This window comes from Podarcis cretensis (genome assembly GCF_951804945.1).
Source record: "Podarcis cretensis genome assembly, chromosome: 1".
In the NCBI taxonomy this organism is placed as follows: Eukaryota; Metazoa; Chordata; class Lepidosauria; order Squamata; family Lacertidae; genus Podarcis; species Podarcis cretensis.
The window spans coordinates 69,674,948-69,684,940 of NC_137170.1; the positions used below are offsets into that span (position 1 = coordinate 69,674,948).

At 40.9% G+C, this 9,993-nt stretch overlaps 2 long non-coding RNA genes across 2 annotated transcripts; one reads left to right on the plus strand and one right to left on the minus strand.

The window, feature by feature from the left end:
- Window positions 1-1,245: 1,245 nt before the first annotated feature.
- On the minus strand, window positions 1,246-4,091 carry LOC307210998. The gene is made up of 2 exons (XR_013836240.1): window positions 3,808-4,091; window positions 1,246-2,126 (listed from the first exon to the last, which is right to left on the minus strand). It is a non-coding gene; the product is annotated as an uncharacterized lncRNA (long non-coding RNA).
- Window positions 3,147-8,705, plus strand: LOC307211081. The gene is made up of 2 exons (XR_013836275.1): window positions 3,147-3,712; window positions 7,993-8,705. It is a non-coding gene; the product is annotated as an uncharacterized lncRNA (long non-coding RNA).
- The last annotated feature ends 1,288 nt before the right edge of the window (window positions 8,706-9,993 follow it).

A 9,993-nucleotide genomic window follows, 5' to 3' on the forward strand; every position in this document is an offset into this window, starting at 1 on the left:
TCAACATGTGAAGGGACAAGCACACTACCTCTGCCATCTGTCACTGTTCCTGCAACATTTCAACTTATGGGGGGCAAAGGTTTGAAGTGAGGAGGCTTCTAAACTTGTGGAAACACCTTGTATGTTTTAGAACCCTGGAAAACTGGGGTTCTAAAGCAGGCATAGGCAAACTCGGCCCTCCAGATGTTTTGGGGCTACAACTCCCATCATCCCTAGCTAACAGGACCAGTGGTCAGGGAGGATGGGAGTTGTAGTCCCGAAACATCTGGAGGGCTGAGTTTGCCTATGCCTGTTCTAAAGAATGTGGGGAACCTCTATGCGTTCAGAAGGCTCCTCACATAAGACCTTTAACTTCCATAAGTCAAATGGTAATGGTAATGTTGCCAGAGGGAGGCTCAGAGCCATGACCAATCCCCCCCCCCCAAGACTCTGAAGATCCTCTCAACCCTCTGAGCAACCTCTCTACACATGGTAGGACTCAGCTATATAGCTGCAAATAAAATGTTTTAAGTTTGTTGTAAAGTGCATGATACAAATGTGTTCACTAGATGGAGATGGTGAGCTATGGCAAATTCAATATATTTTTTTCAATTTTTTTTTTTTTTTAAAAAAAGCATATTCACAACATTTTTTATATGTGTCTAGATTCCACACTACATTCGCCTCTGGACTTCAAATCTAAGGATTATTGTGATCCTGCTTTATTAATAAAGATTTGAAATCACTTGGCATAGGAGCAAAATTCTAGGGTCCAAGGTCCCTTACCACCCAATAAAATATGTGAGGGGTCCACCAGGTCTTATGGTTGATTATTTGGGGCCTATGTTTCTGGAGCTCTTCTATATAGTATATGGTATGTATTGTATGTATGTGTGTACTATATATTATCCATGTTGCCTGTATTACTGTATGTGTATGGCTCACTGAACATCAGTGGGGCCTTCTGCACTCCTTCACCCCTTCTTCATCTTTCAGAATACTCTTGACTGTTTAGTTATTTGTTTGCCCATCCAATGGATTCTTGTTTGACCTTCCTCACTGCCTCTGAGGTCTGAATTATTTCCATTCTGCCTCTAACAATGGTATTGTAAAGAGTTTAAAACATGCAGGCCATGTATAATGTATGTTTCCCATACCATACAGTAAGCTTTTATATCTGGAATATACTACTCATTAGATAACACAGATGTCTGTTGGAGTGGTTTAAGTATTATTGGCCTTGCTTCTTGGATGCATTTTCCCCCCCTCATCACCATACTTCTGCTGTTCTTTCCCACACACTTTTAGTAGGAGCTGCACAGCTATGGAAATATATCATCCATCTTTCTTTCTTAGTAAAACCCCAACATTATGTCTCACACCATCCAATAGGTTCCTGACCCTTCTAATGTTCCTTTTACCTTTAATGTAATGTGGGATAACCTTTGAAATTATTTTGATTTACAGTGCAATCCTATTTTTGTCTACCCAAAAGTATGTCCCACTGAGTTCAATGACATTTCAATACCTACTTGAATGGTAGCAAACCTCACTGAACTCAATGGGACTTATTTTTTTTATATATGCATAGGATCACACAATTAGTGCTTCAATCTGATATATGTCACAGTGAAGCTCTGAGTATCATTCACAAAACAGTGAAGAGCTGGCAAGAATTTATTTTTTGATGGTGGGGAGGATTATTTGTTTAATTCAACTAGTTCTAAAACTCACCCCAAGATGTCTCTGGATCTTGAAATGAAGTGCACAAATTTGCTTTTTGAAAACCCTTCAGGGTATTTTGAATATTATTTCTTTTTATAGCAACTCATTATAGCAGGCTAGATTTAATGTACGAGTCCGGAAAAATGTTTTGTCCCATTCATTGCTTTAAATATATGAGCAATCTATTGATTTAAATAGGTCCATTCATGTTTTAACATTACTTATGCATTTAAATTGCTTTCTGAATTGAGGTCAAATATGTGCTCCTTCAGTTGGTATACAGCTGTCTTCCCTTCTTCCCCAAAGCTCTCCAGGGATCATAACTGAATGCCAGCATTGATAGGTGACTGTTGTCAATGAAACTGGGAGACAGGGGTGTCCTGGCAGCAGTGGCTGAAAGTGAACTGTAATAGCATTGGAAGCTAGAATGTAAAAGACACAACAAAGTCAGGAGAAAAGCCAAAGACAATGAAGTTAGATAAAACCTCTTGGGGGCAGCTATGGAAGTGGTGGAGCTAGAGGGTTGGCCCCTGCTCTCCTTCATCACAGCGCTGATCATTTTGAATGACAGAAGAGGCTTGCTTGTGTAACAGGGAGACCTGTTTTTCATTCTCTGAGATCACAGTGGTTGCTGCAGCCCAAGCCTACAGCCTTCAAAAGCACACATGACAACTACGCTCTGCTTGTACAGTCATGGATAACTCATACTAGAGTGAAAATTAGGATAATTGGCCTCATGAAACCAATTTAAAAAACCACACCACACATACTATTTGTTACCTTCTAAGGGCCAGTTTACCCAACTTTCCTCCAATGTGCTGCCCTCCAGATGTTGTTGGACTACAACTCCCATCAGCTCCTGCCGTTTTGGCCAATGGTCAAGGATGATGGGAAAGGTAGAACATTAAGAATTGGAGAACACCACGTTGGCTATCCATGCCCTAGGCAAACCTAACATGTACAGTGGTACCTCCAGTTACGAGCTTAATTCGTTCCGGAGGTCCGTTCTCAACCCGAAACCGTTCTTAACCTGAGGCGCGCTTTTGCTAATGGGGCCTGCTGCTGCTGCCGTGCCGCCGGTGTGTGACTTTTGCTCGCATCCCGGGGCAAAGTTTGCTACCAAGAGCACCTACTTCCGAGTTAGCAGAGCTCGTTACCCGAAGTGTTTGTAATGAGGATGGTACATAACCCGAGGTTCCACTGTACATTGGGTTGAACGTCCAGAAGAACTTACACACAAATGTTTCCATCAAAACATGACAATAACAGAAAGCAATTCTAGGAAGGAAGTTTAGAGTGGGGGGGGGATGGCAGGGGCTTTATTTGCATGTCATTTGCCCCATGGATGCAGCTGGCAGCAATTGCTGCAGTCACAATAGCTCCAAAAAAGCTGTCATGATTTGGGGGAAGCAGTAATATGTATGCTGGCCTCAAGTTGCAACAGTATGTTCTTAGATAGTAGGGGTTTTTGTCGTGTGTGTGTGTGTGTGTGTGTGTGTGTGTGTATTCGTTTTAGCCTTCTGTGTAAAAACCTTATCCAGAATGAAATTTTAATTAATTTCCCAGAGATGCTTTCAGAAGCAGAAGAACTGCTTGGTTTAATTAACACTGGTATCTAGGGCAGATGCTTTGTTTTGCTGTAAAAGCCAGAAGGATAATCCCGCCCGCCCCCCCTTGTTGCGGTTTTCCTCTCTGAAAGTCCTTCTAATTTTCATAATGCTTATGTTTTATTTGTGTGTTGTTCCTTCTCTCCCCCCCCCTTCAAATTCTTGGATCACAGAGTTCTTCGAAAGTATGTAGTACAAATTTTGGTTGTTAGGGCAGGCAGCGCTGTGGCTGACAGGCGTGAATCTCAGCTGGGAGGTTTTGTTCACCGACCCAGAGTGCAAACGCCCACTTGCTGCAAGTGAGGCGGGGGGGGGGCTGGGTTCAAGCAGAATCGGGATGCTCTGGAAGCTGGGCCTTGAAGTGCAATGCAGGCTATATTTCACCCCCACAACTGCATCCAGTATGTTTTGCAGACCCACTCTTTGCATTTCCCAAAGGTTGTGGGTTATGTTGTGGCTGTACGGACAGTTATACCTCAATCTAAACCAATTGTACCTCAGTCTAGACTCGAACTCCCATCAGCCCCAAGTAGCTTAGGAATTATGGGAATTACAAAACCAGATTCCCCATCTCCGACCCTCCAATTTAGCACCCCTCGGTTCCAGCCCAAGCCAAACCTTGAATACTTTCTCCAATGAACCTCAGAGGCAGGGACATGCTAAGCCACAGACGAGTAGAGGCAGTTTCTCTGCTCTGCTCCCCATCTCCAGCACTATCTATGCAGCAGGCCGAAAACCAGGCTCTTTGTATTTATACCAGGCCTATCCGATCCTGTGGCTTCTCAAGGAGGCGGCGCGAACGGTAATGGCGGTCCTCTTCCACTAGTGAGGAGGAAGCTCCGCGGAATTGGGTCGTCCGCTACGGCGAAGCGGAGACCCACTTTGGAAACCCACAGGCAGCAAGAGCCTGTGGTCTTGAGACTCGGTGGGTGCCAGAAGCGACCCCCAAAGCGCTGAAGGAACCCCGTAAGGGGCTCCGGAACGTGGAGGGGGTAGCGGCACTGTGAGTCATTTCGCGATCCGCGGAGTGAAGCCGCGCTGCTGCTGCCAGTGAGCGCTGACCTCTCTTCCTGAAAACTTCTGATTCGGAAAAGCAACAACCCGTGAGTAAAGAAGGACTTTATAAAATCTGAGACTAAAAACTACTGAATTTGGCTGAAAGCGGAGCGACGTAAAAACAGGAAGTCCGTCTTCCGCTGTCACTGAACTTCAAAGCAAAGAGCTGGAGGAGTGGAGGCAAAGAAAGAAATTTTTAACTTAATTGATCTGAGCACCCATTGAATTTTCCTGTAAGCAAACAAGGACTTTAAGCATTTGATTTATGCTCTTTATCTGCATTGTGATACCTTTCTTCTATTGGAAATATAATTTGAGTAAGAAACCCAGGCGTTGGAGCTGCCTGAGCAACTGAGCTGTCAGTTTGCAGATTTGGACACTTTGAATTAAAAATTGCAACAATCTGAGGGCGTTTGGACTTGCTACTTTGAAGTAACATTTGGAATACCAGCATGCACTGTCTGAAACAATTGTGACTGCCAATATTAACTCTGCTTAAAACTTGTTATTGAAGGTTCCTGGATTTTAAACTTGACTCTAGTAATTTTACCAGAACTGATCTCTTTCCTAAAGACATTTTAAGCTCCCCCTAGAGGATTTGGGATTTATAACAGTGACATCATTTTACTTTCCTTTTCCCGGCCTCCTGTTTGGTTGTTAACATCTGGGCTGTTGCTTTCTCATGGGAACAACTCAGCTGGACCTTGACTTTTAGATAACTCTGGAATGAGTGGCGCAAGAAAAAAGGGACCAAAAACCAGACAAACAACTTTAACAACTTTAACCTCAGCCTCACAGACATGTAGATCATCTGTACCTACTCTGCCTTCAGAGGAAGAAGCTGCTTCTCTGCAGACAAGCAGGGGAGGGAGAAATTGAGCAATTACAATTGGAAGATATGGCCTCAGGAGCAACTGCTTCTATATTAGAGAAAATTTATGAAAAATTGGAATCTTTGGATAAGAGAGTGGAATCTTTGGATAAGAAAGCTGACGAACAAACAGCTAAAATTGACCAAAACACAGAATGCCTAAATAGATTAACTGGTCAAGTATCACAGAACGTGCAAGCAATTGGAGAACCGATGGAGGCCACAGTAGAAAATCGGAAATTGGCTGAGGATACTAGCCAAAGACTTGGAAATTTAGAACAAGAGGTAAGACCACTCTGCAAACAAGGAGGTGAACATCAGACCTATCTCTCTATGATAGAACTGCGGAATAGGGAGAGTAACCTAAGGATAAGGTCGATACCAGAAGCGGAAGAAGGCAACTTAGCTGAGTTTTTGACCAAAGAATTTTCCAAGTTTTGGAATTTAGAGGAAAAGGACTTTAAAATTGTATCAGCTTTCAGGCTTGGAAGACTGGCAAAGAAAGAGAAGCCCAGAGATTGTTTGATAACATTGAGATCAAAGGAGGAAAGGGATAAGATTTTGGGCCTACACTACGAAAAGTCACTGAACATTTTGGACAAAAGAATTGAAATTTATAAAGACATTCCTAAACAACTGTTGGATCTTAGATCTGCTTACTTGGAATTGGTCAGACTGTTGAGGAGCAACTCAATTATCTTCAGGTGGGAATTTCCTCAAGGATTATCCTTTACCTTCAGAGGGAAGAAGGTCAAAATCAGAACATTGGAAGATAGAGACAAATTTCTGATTGCACACGGAGAGGACCTTCAAAAAGGAATTGAACTACCTCCTGGGCCTGGAGCACCGGCAGTACCTGCACCTTCGGAACCGGAAGATCCAGTGAAGAAGATACCACCCCCAGGAAATTAACCAGATTTATTCAGGATGTCTCTGCAACTTTTGAGTTGGAATATAAATGGCTGTAACATCCCAGAAAAAAGGAGGAAAATATTTCATATATTAAAAAAAGAACAATTGGACATTATTTGTTTACAAGAAACACACGTGACTAGGCTCCATAGAAAAGTGTTAATAAATAAAAGACTTGGCCAGGAATTTATATCTTCAGACAGAGTAAAGAAGAGAGGTGTGGTGATATATGCAAAAGAGAGCCTGTCACCTAAATTTTTATTTAAAGATGAACATGGAAGAATTTTGGCAATTGAGATACAGCATCAAGGAGAGAAGCTTTTGATATTAGGAATTTATGCACCTAATGAGGGGAAATCGGAATTTTATAAGAAGTTGCATGAGACTATGTTGGATTATCTGGACTACAACAACATCATTATGATGGGAGATATGAATGGGGTCGTATCAACTAACATGGATAAGTCACAAAGCCAAAACGTCACAAAAGACGGCAGACTACCAAAGACTTTTTTTGAAATGACAGACAATATGGATCTGATTGACATCTGGAGAACAAAGAACCCCTTGGGAAGAGAGGGAACATTTTTCTCTGAAGCCCAGCTGACCTGGACAAGAATCGACCAAATATGGATATCTAGAGGTCTGGCACCCAAGGCCAGAAAGGTGGAAATCTGCCCAAAGACCTGCTCCGACCATAATGCAGTAAAGATGGATATAACACTATTACCAACCGGTTCCTTTAGATGGAAGATGAATGACAACTTGTTTAGAGATCAGGAGATTATTAAGAAGGCCCAAAAAGCCTTGAAGGATTACTTCGAGATAAACATGAACACTACGGTGGAAAAAAGAATTATCTGGGATGCAAGTAAGGCTATGATGAGGGGGTTCTTGATACAACAGAATGCTGTAAAGAAAAAGATACAAAATGAGAGAAAATATAAGATCTTGGAGAAAATCAAAGAATTAGAGAAGAAGTTAAGATCAAACCCGAAGTCACAGCCGATTCTGAGAGAAATTAAACTTTATCAAGCTCAATATTCTAAATTGATAAATCAGGAAATAGAGTGGAAGGTTAAACTAATGAAACAAAAAACTTTTGAATCGGCGAATAAATGTGGAAAACTGCTAGCTTGGCAGTTGAAGAGGAGACAAAAACTAAATACAGTTACAAATCTAGAGATTGAAGGAAGAAACATTCAGAACCCGGCAGACATTAGAAAGTGCTTCCAGAGATACTTCAAAAAATTATACACTCAAGGGCCGCAAGATGAGGTTGAGATTAAACAATTTTTGGAAAAAAATGGACTACCAAAATTGTCACAAGAAAATAGATTAATCCTGAACTGTAAAATAACACGACAAGAGATTGAACAAGCCATTCAGAACATGCAACTGGGCAAATCTCCAGGGCCAGATGGGTTGACCTCCAAGTATTATAAGACATTAAAAGACTACTTGATACAACCATTGATGGAGGTTAGCAATGAAATTATGGAGGGGAAGAGGGCGCCGGAATCGTGGAAGGAAGCCTTTATCACATTGATACCAAAATCAGAAGCTGAAAAGACACAACTTAAGAACTATCGTCCCATCTCTCTTTTAAATGTGGATTACAAAATATTTGCAGACATTTTGGCAAGTAGACTCAAAAAAGTTCTAAATGAAGTAATCCACAAGGACCAGGCAGGCTTTCTCCCAGGTAGACATTTGTTCGCCAATACAAGGAACATTATTGACATTTTGGAACTTCTGCAAACAGATATAAATACAAAAGCAGTATTAATTTTTATAGATGCGGAGAAGGCCTTTGATAATATTTCCTGGAAATTTATGAAGCATCAACCAGCATTTCAGCATCTGTGGGGGGATCCCAGCATTTCAGCAGAGGCGGCAACAACAAAATTGATTTAGGCCCGAGGTATTCAATTTGTTCAGCATGGAACAGCACACTGAAATTACTTTCTTCTGCTCAGCAGAGCTAGCAGATAGCAAAGGCAAGTACCTCAAGATCTGAGGAAATAGTTAGAGCTTCAGTCAAGCTTGTAGTAGCATTTTAAAGTACTGGGCAAATAACAAAAACTCATGTATTTTTAATTCAGCACATGGATTTCCCCCCTCAGAGATGAATATGCAACAAAAAAAAATTATATGTTCTTGTGTGGGCATGAATTATAATACCAGGTAGAAATGGGTCATTAAAAATGAAGCACAAACATGCCAGGTTCGTTTTAAAATGATGAATTGTTTCATCAGTGGCTGCTGCACAGATGTAACTAAATTTGTCCAGCAAAATCTTTGTTGCTGCTGATTACGTGTGACCCAGATAGAATTTGATTTCTTATTCTGCCGACAAACTGAGTTTGTGGTTAGGTGGCGGCGGGAGGAACGACTCTATTTAAACTGAAGAAATTGTATGTGAAATTATTTCATCTGAAATGCAAACATAAAATCCCACGAGTTAGTTTCTTCAATTACCTTTCTGATCAAAGCAGTACTGAAAGTCTAATTTTCATGTGAAAATATGCAATAAAAGTAGGTTCTTTGCAGTGGATTGTGTAAATATATATATATGTTGTAATTAACTGCCCTACGTTCATGATATACCTCTGTGCATGGAATAATATATGTAAATTAATCCATGCAGGGTTACCAGTCCTAATTGCTGTAATACGGGATTAGTGGTGGTTTAGCAATGGATATATTTTTTGAAAATATTTGCAACCACCTAGATATTATCGAAATGTAACATTTTGCTTACAAAAAGCTTACATTGCTGACCCTTCATAATAATAAAATGGGCTGTTCTTCTTTCTCTTTTATTGTTCTAAATAGAACGAAATGGGTTACATTCAATGGTGACATTGTGCAAATGGAAATAACATTTCATTTTATTTTATTTATTATTATATTTATATCCCACTTTTCCCCCAAGGAGTGCAAAGTGGTATACAAACTTCTCCCCCTCTCCAGTTTATCCTCACAGCAACCCTGTGAAGTATTGATAGGTAGCCGTGTTGGTCTGCCATAGTCAAAACAAAATAAAAAAATTCATTCCAGTAGCACCTTAGAGACCAACTAAGTTTATTATTGGTATGAGCTTTTGTGTGCATGCACACTTCTTCAGATACCAGTGAAGTATATTAGGCTGAAAGATAGTGACAAGCTCAAGGTTGCCCAGAGGGTTTCATGGGCATTTGAACCGTGGTTTCTCAGGTCCTAGTCCAACACTGTAAACACCACAGTGGCTCTCAGTTGTGCAAAGTGGTTCACCTTATTTTCACCCAATCTATTACGTGCTGTAGCCCTCTGCACTATATCCTACACTGTTCCAGAGGGTGATGTTCAACTAAGTTTTCCTCAGAGCGGATCCACTGGAATTAATGAGCATGTCTAAGTGAGGTCCATTAATTTCTGCTTAAGTTGACTAGCACCTGGAGAGTATCTGAACCACAGGGGCAGCTCTTTTGAGGATGTGATGTGTAGGGGAGATTAGCCAAAGTATCTGAACCACAGGGTGCCCCAGTTTGTGTGAGTGGAAGTGCATCATTGGATACAACCAATGATGGCAATTAAGTTTTTGAAATTCTAATATTTAGTATTATTATTTTTAGTATTATTTATTGAATTTGTATGCTGCCCTTCATCCAAGATCACAGGACAGTTCACAACATAAAAATACAAAATGATAACACAAAATACATAATAAAAACAAGAAAAAGAGTGAAAGCAAACCAATAAAACCCTCCCACAAACACAATTAAAAGGACATAAGTGTTTTTGCCTGGCACCTAAAGATACATAACAAAGGTGCCAGGTGAGCCTCCCTGAAGGATCGTA